Below are 16,779 nucleotides of genomic sequence, written 5' to 3'. Positions count from 1 at the left end.
GCTATCTGTTTGTGTTGCTAGTAGTTTGTAGGCCAGTCATTGAACTCTACAATCAGCTCTAACTTTCACCTTCCAACCAGAACACGCTGAAATAAAATCTGAAATTTTCTCCTTTTAAAAAACCTGTTCAATAAAAATTTATTTGAAACCTGAAAACAACAGGCTATAGCAATATCCCACGGCCGTAATAATAAGTTACTAAGTACATAATCAATAAACAAATAATCAGTTCACTCACAGTGGTATTATGTCTTTGTCATGAGCAGAGCCAACAAAATGTTGTCCAATAATGAGTAATTGCCGTTATACAAGAAATAGGTTTTTACCTAATCCAGGATCTTGTTTTTCTAATCCAAACAAAGCCGGTTTTATTAGACAAATAAAGACTGGCAAGCACCCGATAGTCTCTAGTGAAGCTTTATGTGGTCAATTAATCTGGTTTGTTGGTGGAAGGATGGAATTTAAACAATTCGTTTGGTTCAAGAACACCCCCAGAGTACGAGCTTTCTAATCTGACCCGCCACAAAACACATTAATCACTGCAAGGAAGCACACACGTGCAAAGTGAATGGCGATGGCGTTTGTGTCCTTTGTTGCTGCTCCAGCATCTGGGTTTACAGGGACACGCTGGAGGAGCAGAGGTCCTGACGACTGCCATCGACCCGCTTTCCTTCTTTAACTATTCAAAACCAAAATGGCCAGGAATCCTCTGTCCAAGCCATTTAGTTTTATTGCTTTGTTTACATGTCAGATCTATGCTTTCGTGCCGTTTGTGAAAGGTGGGTGCGGACAGGCCCCGAAAGACTCCACTGTCTCCTTCGGGTTTTCACAGGCCACCACAATCAATGCGAAAGGCAAATATTGAGGTTAGCTTTCAGCAAACTATACCGACTGTCAACATCGTCAACATTTTTTGGCAGTTCCAGCCTGTCATTTTGGTTTTGAGTTGATTCTGAATTGTATGTAGCCATTTGAGCGGAAACAAAAGTCCACAGCAGGCGCAAAAGCTCTTCTGATAATTGCACACACAGCGTCCTTAGCCAACCTCTGGAACAACACGCCGATAGTTCAACATGCTGCACCAGACATATCGGATGTGCAATCCTATCGCTTTGCATCTCGAAATATTTTTAAGTCCACATTGTTTCCGCTTCGGGAATCGGACCCGCTTGTGTTTAACGTGGCAGCGTTTCAGCCTTTAAAGTGGGATCTACTCTACTTTTGAGGCTTGGAGCCGCTGTGGTCGGAGTGGCGGCCCGTTCCGGCAGAGCGAAGTGTCGGGAACAGATGAAATAACAGGCAGGGGCGCAAGAGAAGCCCAGAATTCAAGGCTGCAGCCACACACACACACACACACACACCGTTCTCATGCTGCTCTGCTTCCCGGGGTTTCTGTCACCCGCAGAGGATTTTAGGGCTTTCGGTTCTTCGCTGAGCAAATTGTGGGTATTAACAGGTTTAAGTCCCTCAAGAGAGATTGCTCACAAGACCCTCATGAGTTCTAATTTGGATTTATGCGTTGTGCTTGCAGAAAGGACACATTTTGTCCGAAGCAAGAAATGTTATTAATTTAAAACAAGTACTGGCTTTATAGCTAATCCGATCTGTGCTGTTCTGCATATTGTGTTCCAATCCACATTATAATCGCTATTGAGTTTCGACATGTGGTTTTTAAAACGACCTCATGCAACTCATGATGTTCATGATTTAAGGCGCTGCGTCAACAAGAGTTGTCACCTCAGCTGTCACTTGATTTTTTTCTTCTTCTTCTCCTGACATTTAATGATATATTTTTCAGTAGATTGTCAAGATAAACAAAAATCTGATTGAAAAGACATCCAAAAAAAAAAAAAATCTTCAAATGAATCAAAACTGAATTCGTCTAACTGGGGTTTTAAAGTGCTCGTGCTCAATTGGCTTGGCAGCTTCTACTCAAAACAAAAGTACAATTTAAAAAAAAATGATATTATCACAACACGGCTCTACTAACACAACGATGATGTAATTTTTGTTTATCTATACATATGCAAATTTTTTTATTTATTTTTTGCCACAACTGGTTTGTTGTGAACACCAATCTTTTGCAGCTCTCTAGCTCTTGTGCAAACAGCATCACTATCTCTTCTCTTTGTGTGGCTGTGCTTCAAACATCCTGTTTTTGCGTTCATTATTTTAAGAGCGAGGATATCGGTCTTCCTTCCCCTCCAATCTTAAGTTCTGTCGCCAGTAAAATAAACATCCATACATTTGCCCGTCGCATGCGTCATCTGTCTCGTCCTCTGTGTTTCTGTCCACTCGTTTCACCCGGAACGTGAATCACAGCGTTTTCTGTGGCTTTATTAAGGAAGAATGAACTGAGAAATGTCGTCTCTCGGGTGAAAAGAAGGCGATTTTTACCGTCACGTCAGCACAAAGCTCTGTCTGAGTAAGGCATTAATTTTAAATCTTCCCTAACGACAGTCTCCCTTTTCAGAGAGGAGTTTTTGCCACGTTGTGTCATGCATGCATAATTGCAATACCAGCAAAGATGGCTTTGCTTTATTAGCTGCCTTGGGCCTCGTCCACAGCAAGGTTTTGTGTTGTTGCAAGACAAACTGCTGCATCTGAACCTCTCATCCACATGCAAATGGGTTTGTTTTTTTTGGTCGGGAAAACAGAATTTTTCTTTTGCAAAAATTCAAAACTGAGGTTGTGGTTTAAACAATCTCCTCTCAGGCAACTTTAAACATCCCTGCTATTGGTTTGTGCACTGAGCATGCACTGGAAACCACATCAGCAATCGTGTCCTGTCACCATTACAGTTGTGTATATGTGTAAATATTGTGAATAAATCTCGGTCAACCATGTCAATTCAAAAAGAGCGGCCTGCGTTGCTTTTGTTCGAAAGCCAGAACCAAAGAAAAACTCAACGTTTTGTCTTCGGCTCAAAAGATGTTTTATCGCTGTCGCTGAAACTTCTGTGTTCTCATCTGGACGGAGTTGTTTTTTTATGTTTTTTAAACGTGTAGGGTGTTATTTATTTAAAACGTCACAGTGATCATTTCATCTGACCACGCACCAAAATGACAGTCATGCTTTTAAGTCATTGAATTGTCGTGTGTGGAAACACTTAAAGTGCAGTGAATTCCTGAAATCCTGAAGTCATCCATCTTGTTGCTTCTTCTGTCACAATGGAAAATATTGATTTGAAAAAAAAACCCCATCTAGATCTACACAAAATAGACATAACAGAAAATTTGATTTAAAAAACATTTGCATGCTGTTTGCTTTAAAGCTCTACAGTTCTGTTGAAGTCTATTTACCTTTAGAAATGCTTTTCTGTGTGGCATCAGGCTCTACAGGAGCCTGCTGATGAATCCTTCATTTGATTCGAGTGTGTTTGACCAAGGAAACGGCCAAAAACCAGCAGCAAGCTGAACCCAGAGGAAGTGAGTTTGGACAATAGTAACGTAAGCAATCATAAGGAGGAGAATCCAGTGAAAACGACAAGCCTTTGAATACAGTTATGCGAGGAAACCTGGAGAAGCGACAACCAACACCGCAAAGTGTACAATGCGAAAGAAATGTTAATCTGTATGAAGCACTGCGTTGTTGCTGTTTTGGTTGTTAAGGAGACACTAAAGGGCGGGTGTAGCTGCGGTTATCTTAATAAATGCCAAAGGCGTCTGACGGCCAAAGTTGGAAGAATTGCTAAATGTTTGCTCGGCTGCTTCCCGCATTAACTGGTTTTGTGAGCTAATATCTGCGTTTGCACATGGATTTAGTAAAGTCCAGTGGTTGGATTTGGATTAGAAAGTTGATTTAAAAGACAGAAAAAAAAATCTTAACAGTTGGTGTGGTTTAGTAAATGATAGAAATGTCATATTAATGAATTACGCTGAATGTTGAGAGCAGGAGAAACTACCGTGTGAATTGTGGTTCGCTCTGGTGCATGAACAAATAGAAATATTACCTGACTTGTTTATGTACTTGATGGAAATGCCATTCTTTTCTCTTTGTAATCACGTGCCTTCTGTTATTCTGGTAACTTGACACCCGGTTTGTAAGTAGAAGAGTAAAAGCTATGACTTTAATAACTGTTTCACTGGACAACTCTTTGCTTTTGCAAAGCTCTAAACCAGCGGTTTCCAAAGTAGGGGTCAAAAATGGAATAAATAATAATGATGGTTTAGCTTTCAAGTCACATCCATCCACTTTCTTCCGCTTTTTCCGGGGTCGGGTCGCGGGGGTAGCAGCTTCAGAAGGGAGGCCCAGACTTCCCTCTCCCCAGCCACTTGTTCCAGCTCCTCCGGGGGAATCCCGAGGCGTTCCCAGGCCACGGGGGAACATAATCCCTCCAGCCAGTCCTGGGTCTTCCCCGGGGGCCTCCTCCCGGTGGGACGTGCCCAGAAGATTTCAAGTCATATATATAACAAAAACAGTACTTTTGGATTGGATAAAAACTGTAAGTTAGCGGTTAACGTGATTCCAAACTGTCCCACTCAAACATGACCTTTGCCCCACGTCACACTGGAAAGCATCCGGTTCTTCTGAGGTGTTTCAATGTTCCACCCGATCTCGTTTCCTTATGACCTCATCATCTTTTCACCTGTCCCTCATGCCATGTTCCAACCGTAAAGGAAACCACGCCACTTTACGGTTGACAAGAGTTTCCTCAAGCGCTACACGCTACAAAGGCTTTATGGAAGACTAAATGAGACGTTGCTTTAAGATTTTTGTTTTTTCCATGAATTTTTTTGAGCTATAGGAAAACTTCTTGAAATGATCTTTGGCCTTAGGTATGTTGTGTTATCTGTTCTTATGGTTCGTTGCTTCTGTTTTCATGTTATTGTGTGCAGAGGTTTTCTCAGTTGGTTTTGCTTTCTCTTTAACTTAAATATTGCTTAACAGCAGAGGAATCCTCCCTATTTAGTTTTTAAAAAGTTGACAAAATTAAAGTGGGGAAAATGTGCCTGAGCTTAAAGCATAAGTAAAGGTATTTGTAGCAATGAATGCTGAGAACACAGAACAAGACTCAATAAACGCTATATTCCTCCCAATAACAAGCGACCCAATTTGTTGATTTGCGCTGAGAATTATGACTAATTCCTTTTCCTTCTGTAATAATGCTTATTATCAGCGGTGAAAATAGCTGCAAAGAATTTGGCAGCGACATTACTGGCACGTTCTACAAACTTTTTGGGTTTGATGTTTGAAATGAGTCTCGCATAAAAACAAAAATCAATTTACGCAAACGTTTCGCCTGCTACAAATCAGACGTGCCAGTTAATGTGTGATTATGTCAGCATAATCACGCAGATACAATCGCACGCTGCCTTCACTCACTGTTTCGATTCCGTTTGCTGAGAATCTATTATAAAAGACGTGCAGATGTGCTTAAAAATATATATTGTTTCCTTGTGTCAGCTTTAAAAGCCACAACTGATTTTCATCAAAATAGCCACACATGCTGGGAAATTAAGAATGTTGCATCTAAAAAAATAATAAAGAAATTTATGGACAATACAAATCAAAGGGAGAACTCTTGTTGCAGAGAAGTAGACTTTGTGACGTCTACGTGTCTGGGCAATATGAACTGCAGTTTATGTCACGATATTCAGTTGAATTTTGTTGATAGTGAGAAAAGTGACAATAAAAATCATCTAAAATTCCTCTAATCTTTGGGTTGTACGGTCGCGAGTGCTTCAGTCAAAGATCCACAAACTCATTTAACACTTTAATTATCTGTAATTAAATAAGCTTCTTGACGGTACAGGTAGTTTTATTGCGCAACAACATCCTACACCCGTATTTAATTATATTGTAAAATGTATTGGTATTCTTTGATACCTTTGTGGAACCAACAGTGGTTAAAATTTTTTTTAAAAAAAGTTAAACTAACAATCAGTTTTTGGGATCATGAAAATCAAAAATTGCAACTTATCATTGGCAGTTTATTGAATTTGTTCGTTGCATTTGCTTACTGTAAGGTACACTGTGATTTTTATGTCTTGAATTGTTTTTTTTTTTTTTGTACAATTCTTACCAAACACATTTACGACAACGATAAACACAATACAGCACCTGGTCATCCCTTATTGCTTTCTCAACACTAGACACAGATGAATGTGAGCACATCTGCCCTGCGGCTACAAAGGCAACAGGAAGGTCCAAGAACAACATGGAGGACCATTTGGATTTCTGCAGGAAGTAAAAAGACGAACTTCACATGACTGCTGGAAAGTTGCTTTCTTAGATGTAGCCTTCTTCCTGTGCTTTAGGACATCAAGAAAACTCTTTGTCTGGGGAAGACAGACAACGTCTGCCATCAGCCCTGTGTCGTGTGAGTGAAGGAGCCACGCACAGTCCGTGTGTGGAATCACATCCATCAGCGTCCTCGCTAAGGAACAGTGACATAAATGGTGTGTTTTACTGTATTTTACATCTTGTACTCAAATGTCATTATTTCTGAGTTTCAAGTTGGATGAATCAATCAAGAAAGTCGAGTGACGTCGCCAAGCTCAGCATCAAAATCCGAGTGGTGCGCAGAAATTATGGTGACAATCCGCTACGTTGCTATCTGTTTGTGTTGCTAGTAGTTTGTAGGCCAGTCATTGAACTCTACAATCAGCTCTAACTTTCACCTTCCAACCAGAACACGCTGAAATAAAATCTGAAATTTTCTCCTTTTAAAAAACCTGTTCAATAAAAATTTATTTGAAACCTGAAAACAACAGGCTATAGCAATATCCCACGGCCGTAATAATAAGTTACTAAGTACATAATCAATAAACAAATAATCAGTTCACTCACAGTGGTATTATGTCTTTGTCATGAGCAGAGCCAACAAAATGTTGTCCAATAATGAGTAATTGCCGTTATACAAGAAATAGGTTTTTACCTAATCCAGGATCTTGTTTTTCTAATCCAAACAAAGCCGGTTTTATTAGACAAATAAAGACTGGCAAGCACCCGATAGTCTCTAGTGAAGCTTTATGTGGTCAATTAATCTGGTTTGTTGGTGGAAGGATGGAATTTAAACAATTCGTTTGGTTCAAGAACACCCCCAGAGTACGAGCTTTCTAATCTGACCCGCCACAAAACACATTAATCACTGCAAGGAAGCACACACGTGCAAAGTGAATGGCGATGGCGTTTGTGTCCTTTGTTGCTGCTCCAGCATCTGGGTTTACAGGGACACGCTGGAGGAGCAGAGGTCCTGACGACTGCCATCGACCCGCTTTCCTTCTTTAACTATTCAAAACCAAAATGGCCAGGAATCCTCTGTCCAAGCCATTTAGTTTTATTGCTTTGTTTACATGTCAGATCTATAAATTGCGTTTATGTTTTAGTCCTTTTAATTTCCCCGTAGGAACTTGAAAAGCGTACTGGTTGAACTATTAAGGGAACAGACACTTCATGGTTGCGTGAAGCCCGTTTAGTTTGCCTCCCAGGAACTCACTACACTTACTGAGAGAGCTCTCCGTTGGATTTTGATTTCTTTTCTTTTTTTTATCCACTCTTCATTTCATCAAATCCATTACATTTTCCAGGGTTTTCACTTGTAGTTCACAGGTTGTCCACTTGACATTTCAACTGGATGAAATGTCCATCCAGCTGAAACACACTAACCGCTGCCAGGTCATATTGACAACAAGATTTGACGTGAAAGCTGTTTAAAAAGAAAACTCTTCCACGGTATGTAAAGAAACGTCTGCTGTGTATTTGGGCTGTGAGAAAGCGAGAGAGAGCAAAGCTTTCAGTAAATAGTAGGAAGCCTGCAGCAAAGGCACGACAAGTTGCTCTGCTTTTTTCCTGAGGCTTTGCTCTCAAGTATACTAGCATTGTAAGCTCTATGCTAAGCTTTTAAAACGTGGACTTTTACTGTGATTTGTCTCTCAATCTCACATGCACACATATTGCCTCTGCTTCTAGTGGAAATAATGAATGACTGCATGTGGCACAAAATGTTTTCAGAGCTGTTTCTGTTTTGTCTTCTTATATTAGTTCTTAAATAGAAATCAGAATAAATTCAAATCAGCAGATCAATGCATCAAATCAGTGCATCTTTAGTCTTCATATTTTAAACTACATTTTCCAAAGCTTTGGCTACACCATGTCTGCATCTAAACCTTAACAAAACCGGTACGATAGATATCGTACCGGTTTATCGTACCGGTTGATCTGCCGGATAAACAGGTTTGGCACTAAAAGCATCAGTTTTAAAATATTTTCGGCAAAACATTCTACAGATAATCTGAAATCGAGACGTAACAATTGAGGTTGTGCGGGATTTGTAACTTTCTCAGTAGTTATGTTTTAGCAGGTCCTCAAGAGTTGTGTCACTACATCGCGCAGGACTTCCTGCTCCATGCTGCGCCGCTGTAGTTTCCCTGGCATGTCTCTCGCTGAGAAAACACAACATCTGCACTGGACCTGAGAATGACGCGAGCGTCCGGTGAGAGCAGCGATAACCTGAGAGGGTCTCCTTCCTGTACAGCTGGCCTCAACCCGGCACAACAACTCTCATGAATGAATTAGTCACCGAAGACTGGCCGAGCACGCACACACACAAGCAAACACAATCCCAGATGTAACTTTGGCATTGATGAGTCTCTTTATTCCTTATTGTGAAATAAGGACATCGGAGGCTTGGCATCCATCACGTAAGGAAGGAACAGCGGTGTTATCATGATAGTAAGAATAACATCCCTCACTCCCCGGGATCCACGTCCATCCTTCCAACAAACACACCGCCACCCGTTGGTTTTTTTAATATCCAACAGCTGAGTGACCTCATGTGAAATTTTGTGAATGGAGCAACGTGGCCAAGCGCTCTTATCTGGCTCTGCAGGTTTCAGGCCGTTGTAGCTCCATGACACACAATAACAGTGACGCGGCACATCCTGCTCTGCTCAATGGATAATTTTTGCAATCAATTGTTGGGGGGGGGGTGGGGGGTGTTCGGTGCAGTTTCATAGGAATCGCTCGGTCCAAGCCTCCGATGGCAGCTGCAGATAAATGCACCGCAGTAACAATGTTAGAATGGTTTGTTTGCTTCCCCCCGTTTACCCCATAGACAGTTGCACACAAAGTGAGGTAGTCGAGGAGTGCTGTGGGAAATTTCATACCGTCTTTAAGTTAAAGCAACTTTGCTATAAAATTTGATCCATGTCTGCAATAAAGGCGTAAAACGCAATGTGTTCCTACTTCAATTTTTCTAAGAAAATGAAGGTATTTTATAACCGAGAGACGCTCTTTCAGAAAAACTAATCTTTTTTTTAAAAAATACCAATCCTCTTGTTCATTGTATTTCATTGACAGGAAGTTTGTCTTAAAACTCCTGCTCTGCTGTCAGTTGACTTGGATAACTACAGACACATACTTCATTTCTGCACTTAATTTAACTCAGATTTTTCTTTCCACAAAAACAAGGACTGACAAGACATTTTAACAAGGTGTCACTCAGATTATTTAATTAGTTGTCACACCCTTATACAAAGCAAGCATGATACGCTTGAAGCTAATTAAATAACACTGGAAAACAAACGTTTGATAAAACTGTCAATGCTTTTGCCTTTGTAATCTCATATCAAGTTCCAGTTTTGACCTGAAGCTCTAAATTTGCAGTGATTGACTCTGGTTAGGCCTACCTGGCTCTGAAAAGTTGTGTTTATTGAAGAAAGAGTCATGTGAATCTTTATTTTTTTCACATTCTAAACAGCTGTTTTAAAGCTAAGTTTAATTAATTTATCTCAGTATCGCCCATGAATGCAAAGACTCCATGCAGACTGGGATTCAAATTTTGAATAAACTGCGTATAATGAAATCTGTTCCCATTTGCTTTTATTTTCGTCATTTTACAGACTCAATAAAAGGATTACGAATAAAACAACGACTGTTGAACATCCAGGCATGAAGGACTGAATACAAGCTAGTATGATCATTATTGGTTCAACATATTTTCTGCATTGCCTCTGGTTTCAGCAGCAGGAAGAGGAAAAGTTTCAGGAAGGAACTTCTGTGATATCATGGAAGCTCATAACAAAAAGCTATGACAATCAGTCGCTCTCCGGCCGGGTGACATTGAGGAGACGGCATGCAAATCTGTTTCTTCGCTAGCTAACGAAGGCCACACTTGGAACTGCAGGTGACGGTGCGGCACTGATCAGCTGAAGGAACAATTGTGGGTTTATTCAGAGTTTCTGCAGGGAGAAGCACAGCAGCCGATGCTCATTCCAGACCTGAGAAATGCCACTTCACCGAGTCTGTCCACCTGCTAGCCAAACTCTGCCGATGTTGCTCAAACCACAGCTAGCAAGACACCAGAAACTTCAAAAGCTCACCTATGCTAGCCACCTATAGCTTGTGCTAACCATTACACTTGTTGTTACGATATGACCTGAGGAGGAGATTTTGTTTTCACCACCAGCCTCTAACAGGAAACAAGCCCCTAACTAAACGATCTAGCAGTTCCAGATCAGAATGAGATGCTGCGTTTTGAGCTTGTTTGTCGTTTCTGGACGCTGCTAGCTGTTAGCTGCTAGCTGTAACAGTTAACCCTAACCCCAGAGACCGAGTCAGCCGTAATCACACGGCAACCATTCTATGTTCACAGTGTGTGTGGTACCTGGGCAGTATTAATAGCTTAGGATGATTATGTTAAGTGTTTTTTAATTTATTTTATGGTGTTTAGAACTATTTCAAATGGAGCAGGCCACACATGCTTCAGCTAGTTACCTGGAGTTCAGACTGCTAAAGGTTAATAACAGAGAGAGAGTGTTTTAACCACCCACAGTCCAGTATCGTTGAGTTTATTTGCTTTATGGGTATTTTGTTTTGCTTTTAATCCACTAAGTTACATAAAATAGTCATACAACTTTTGTAAAATGTCCAGTTTTGTTAAAGCTAACGTCAGCTACGCTAGACACAAATAGCTTTCCTGCTCCTCCTAGCTGTGAGCTGCTCCAGACGCTGACGCTCATAAATAATTAATATTCTTTTTTATATTTTATGGACTTAAAAGATATTTATTTATATTCATATACGACCGAGATATTACAATAGATCATTCTGTGGATTATTTCATGTTTATTCATTACATATTTCTGGTGTTGCTGCCCGAAGAATGTAAAACATATTAAACAAATCTGAATCTGGTGCTTTTCTTCATCTGTTTTTAGATTTTTACTGTTTTACCTTTAATAGTTTTAGCTTCATTGTCATTTTATCCTTTTCTTAGTAGCTTCACTTGTGTGCTACTAGCATAGCAAGTTTGTTGACTGTCAGGTTGAATCCTTTCTGTTAAGAGAACGTTTGTGTTCGAGAGAAGCCGTCTGTTCATTGTGTAGGATCTTGCTGTTCAAAGGTGCCAACACTTCGCCATAAGAGATTTCAGCATTAGGCTGCATTTCACCATCTTTTCTTGTAATAAAACTTACGTATAAGATTGTAAGGAATCAACTAAATAATTCTTCGTCAAACACAGACTCATCGAAACAGTTCAGAAAACCTTTATTGTGAAAACCAAAACAGGACAATGCTTTGTGGTGACTATAGTCACATTAGACTGGCAAGCGATTAGTGAAATCTCCAAGCAAACAGAGATTTTGAGTTTTATTCAAGAACATTATCGTAATAATTTCCTTCATCTTGCTCTCATATCTGCTTTCTGTATGCTGGTGTGTTGGGGTGACGTGTGTGTGTGCTTGAGCAGTTCCTGTTGGCAGATGTAGCTCATCAGGAGGTAGTATAAGAGCAGTGGGAGAATTGCCAGAGTGTTCCTACATAACAAGAGCTAATCATGCTCCCCTAAGAAGGTTCTCTTTCATGTCAAGTCAATTATCTTTGTTCTCTCAGATTGCTGGGTCCATGCTTTTCTGCTAGAGGATCTCTTCATAGTTCCCTCCGTCATTCCGTGCCAGAAAAATCTACTTTCTCCTTGCTGAAGACTGACCAGAAGTCCTCGCCGCTCCTCTGAAAACATTCCTGAAAAACACCCACTTACCCGTCCTTACTGATGCCATCACATTATGCCAATCTCATCCATAACAGTATACATGTCACTACCTCCCTGGAGATTATCCACAAATCAAGTAAGACACACCACCAGCAGAACTCCACTTTTTTCTTTTGTTTTCTTTCTCAATCCAAAGTCCTGGTTGATCTCTTTCCTCAAATCTCCTCCTGGGTCCTCAGCTGGAGAAGAAGACCAGACCATTGTAGCGATTGTGGTGTGTGGGGCCATGCCAGTAGACATTCATGCTATTGCTTGCCACTGTTTCTGAATGCATAGCGTCAGCAAGGAACCTTCCTCAAACACATGACAGATGATATAAATCAATATTTATTTTTTTATTCAACAGTTTAAAACTGCTCTTCCTGTTGGTCGCTGCTGTTATTCAGATAAATAGACTGGAACTGTTACCTAGCTTTGGTTCAAATATTATTTCACACATCAGTTGCAGATTTGTTATTTTTGCTAAAAATAAACTTTTGTGAAGAGGTTGATGGCAACTCCAGTCTGTATGAGTGATTTTTTTATAACTGATATAATGAACAGTAGTGTCATGTCAAAGGCCACTGTTATCTGAGAATCAGAATCGGTATAGTTTTATTGGTGTACACAAACAAGAAATTTGACTTTGGTATGTGAAGTATTAATGCATTAACTTTAGAAGAAATAAAATATGGATAAAGGAATAGTATTTACCTGTATTTGCAGACATTTTTGATATATAAAGAAAGAGAATAAGTGGCAACTCTGGCTGTAAAGTGTTCATTGTGTCAAATGAAATAGAAGAGAATGAGGGAAGAAAACATCTCTGTGGCAGCCGGGTTTTTTGTTTTGTTTTGTTTTTGCAAATATCACTCTGTAAACATTTAGACAGTTTATGTCCAGGATGTGTGGGGTCTGCTTTCCTAACCCTCAGCCTGTCCAAGTCCTGGATGGAGGGAAGGACGGGCTCTGTTTGGCTCAGGAGGCGGATCTGACAAAGAGTAAAAACAGGAAGTACTGAAGGGGAATTACTGAAAGAGATGTAACGACATTAAGCACATTTTGTAAAACATTGTTTTTGATGTTGTACGTTTTCTTCAAGTTAAGTTTATTTGTATACCACATTACAGCGACAAGGAAGTTCAAAGCTATCTTACAGTTTTTTCCTTTGCAATTCATAACAATCACCTAATCTATTGAGTTAAAAGTTCAATGTACTCAGCGATCCAGACACAGTGCATGACTGCGCCCTGTGGCTGAATCACTGATAAAACTCATCAGATTGCCATTGGAGCTGTTTTTGCCACTTCCTTTATTTAGCATAGCGAGACGACTGGATCATCATTGGTGCATACAGAAAGTCTGCATACAGTAGAGTGAGAGGTATTGTTGTTAATAAGTCACTGTAGCAACGTTTTAGCAGCATTTGGATAAATTATGCAGCAGTGGTGCCTATTTGCCGTGTGCCTGGCAAACAAGAAGAACACAGAAGGTTTCAAGATGTTCTCAAAAATTTGTGCCAGCATGGCTTGGCTAGACAAACTGTAACACACCTCAATTAAAGATACATTTCCAGGAGAGTTCTCTATAAAAAAAAAGAGGGGCTGGCAATCTACACCACCTTAAAAACGCCACGCAGAGCTAAAATATAATTATTGAGATTGAAGCATATTCTTGTGCTTCAATGGCCAAAATCCCAGATATAAAATTGACTCTCCCTCTGTCCTCGCTCCACGCTTGGAAACAGCAAGGCGCATAATGGTCGGATGACGGGGAAGCCATTAGGTGTCCAGTCAGCCTGTCAGTTCCCATAACAACCAAGACAACATTTTGCAAAGACACATGCATGGTCTGCTCGACCCCGCCTGGGATTTTGGGAGGGTTGAAGTTCACAGGTTCCATCCACTCTAAATGAGTTTGAGGAATTATCAAAGAGATTGGGCAAAAACCTTTAGTCTTTAGATGTCCAAGGCTGGCAGAGACATACAGTATTCTAAATACTTGCAGCTGAACTTACATTGTAAAGTGGTTCTACACAACGTTGACTCAGATGGGGTGAATACAAATGGACACAAATCTTCTTGGAGTTTGAGAAGAGTTTGTGGTTGCACCATGACAAAATGCTAAATCTGGTGGGAATACTTTGGCAAGGCACTGTGAAAGAGTAACATTAGCTTGTTATGTAAGTATTTCAAGCATCCTGAATGCAAGTAAAGGCAACTAAAAATATGAACGAAATGAGCAATGAGCTGAAACTGTGATGAAAGACCACATATTACAACATGTCTCTGTCATTAAGCACAAAAAAGAGAGAGATTGTCCAAATCAGCTCAACGGCTTCAGTGTCTTGGGTTTTTCTGACTCTTTTTCCTACATAAATTTGATTTGGAATATCATCTCATCTCAACGTACAAACTTGAGCAGCACAATTTCGAGACTTTATTGTCACAGACCTTCATCTATCTAGAGACTCTATGCTTCTGTGGGTGCCACCCAGCGGTTCTGGTCCTGCTGGGCAGCAAATCAGAGCAACAGGCTCATGGAGACATTGCCTAGAGCTGAAGCTCACAGGCTGCAACAGAACATGTCGCTTTGCTGTCACTGCCAGACCTCACCGTTACGTCCAGATACTTGCTCCTCTGAAGCTGGACACAATGCACTGTCAGCCTCTAGCCTGGGGGGAGCGGCACAGATATCGTCCCTGGCACACGGCATATTATTCAGGTTTGTTCCTGCAGCTGGTTTAATCAATTTACTGTAGCCTTTGTCTCCACTGACCTTCTATGGCAAAGGAGACTGAGTGAAAATCGTGCCGATAAGCCGTGGCCTCCTGCGTTTCCAAATACCAAGGGATTATTTGCTGCTGAAATGCCATGGGATATCACCGGAGTCAATCTTGACTGCGTGCAAGTAAGTGATGTGTTTGCGAAGGTGGCCTTTGAAAGCTCCAGGCATCTGACATTCATAACAGATCAGGTTGCAGTGAGCCTGTCAATAACGGACACACATCTGATAAACCTGCGTGCTTGTGAACATGTCGTGGATATGTAGGTGTGCATTAATATCCGACTTTTTCTTTTGCTTGCTCTCTGTCTAGGTAGAGGTGTTATGTGGAAGTGACAGCTTAATGACACCGGCAGATAAAAAGAAACTGCAATTTGCTACATCGCATGGTGACATGATAATTACGCCTGACAACTTTGCGAGCCGGTTCATCAATCGTGTGTGTGTGTGTATCAAAGTATATTGGATTTTTTTCTTCTTTTTTTTTTTTTAGGCAATCATTTGAGCTGTGACTATGCAGAAGAGTGAGAGGGGGAAACAAGACGAGAGCAATTCTGCAGAGCAATATTACCTCAGGCTAGTTTCATTCCCTTGTTTGTTACACATCAGTAGCTCGTTGAGGTGCAGCGTAGGTTTTTGCCAGCAAAGTGTCAGGACAGTTCAGTGCTGTGCTTGTTTATGATCTGTTCCCTTTAACAGAGTGTGATGGTCTGATGTTAGAGCTTTACTACCACTTAGTGGTTAAAGCTATACAAATTACACCTAGAATTAGCTCTTTGTAGGTAAACAATGTGGCAAAATGTTCTGAGTGCACACGTTAATTCTTACCTTTTATGTAGGGTGGTAGTTCATATACTTTTACTATATCTATTACAACAACTGTTGTGAATGTTTTAGTAGGAACAATAATTTTTTTAAAGGCCTTTACTCTAATTCGAGTACCAATCTTTAAGAAACACACAAATTTGTTTGCGGCTGGAGTTCAAAAAGTGTTTTATAATTGTGCTTTCCAGTTGTATGGTCAAAACTTTTAGCATCAAGTTTTTTTTATTAATTTACTTGTCCAACCCTAATTGGGTACTGAATATGTTGCTTTCTTTGTCTTAAAGAATTGCTCTGATTTTTTTTAATTTTATTATTATTGTTTTTTTAGAAGGTTAAAAGAGTTCTCTCTCTCTCTCTGTCTTAATTTAGCATAAACCCAGATTAGTCGATTCTGGGGGATGAAGCTAAAACAGCTAATCTGAGAGAAGCTAAGGCCTGCAACAAAGAAACTTAAAAACATTTCAATCATTATCAGGTTTGCACTGAATGGTTATTTCCTGATAAACTAACCGTTATTAACAAATAGCAAGAGATGCTGCACCATAAAGGCTTTTCTGTATGACACACGTACCTAGAAAGGAACATTTGAAGCATCAGTTTAAAAGTAAAGGGCTCTAAAACTCAAAAAAATAAAGATGGTTTAGGTGTATTCCTCTTTTGGTGATGCTTTACAGGTTATGCTAATTTATTCTTCATTCAGGAATATCACTATTGATACCTCTCCATCCTTCATATTCCCTGTAAATACTGATCACCTATTTTGTGAATAATCCCCCAACGTAAACTAAATAACAACAACCAAAAGCTATGCACTCAACCATATAAATATGATACAACTTGAATGGCAATCCATGAGCTCAGATCTTAATCCTGTTGAGCGTAAAGAGCTACAAAAAAAAAAAAAAAAAGCCAATTTGAAAAACTTTTAAAAGCGGGCCAATGACCACCTTTTGGCAAATGATGGTGTCAAATGATATTAAAAATAATTCTAACTATCACCCATCCAATTTGATTGTTGGGAATACTCAACAAAATAAAATTTGATTTGTATCAAGTATGGGATAAACAGCGCGGGTCCTGAAAACACATGCTCAGCTTTTTTTCTAGTTTAGCCATTTGAGACACTTTGATCTCCCTCCAGATCTCAAGCTGATAAAAATCCCCAGCACAGGTGCGTTTCATTATCTGCTTGT

Source organism: Xiphophorus couchianus, chromosome 9, assembly GCF_001444195.1.
Source record: "Xiphophorus couchianus chromosome 9, X_couchianus-1.0, whole genome shotgun sequence".
NCBI classification, from domain to species: domain Eukaryota; kingdom Metazoa; phylum Chordata; class Actinopteri; order Cyprinodontiformes; family Poeciliidae; genus Xiphophorus; species Xiphophorus couchianus.
The sequence above is the reverse complement of the archived record's forward strand: the minus strand, read 5'-3'. Positions refer to the sequence as shown.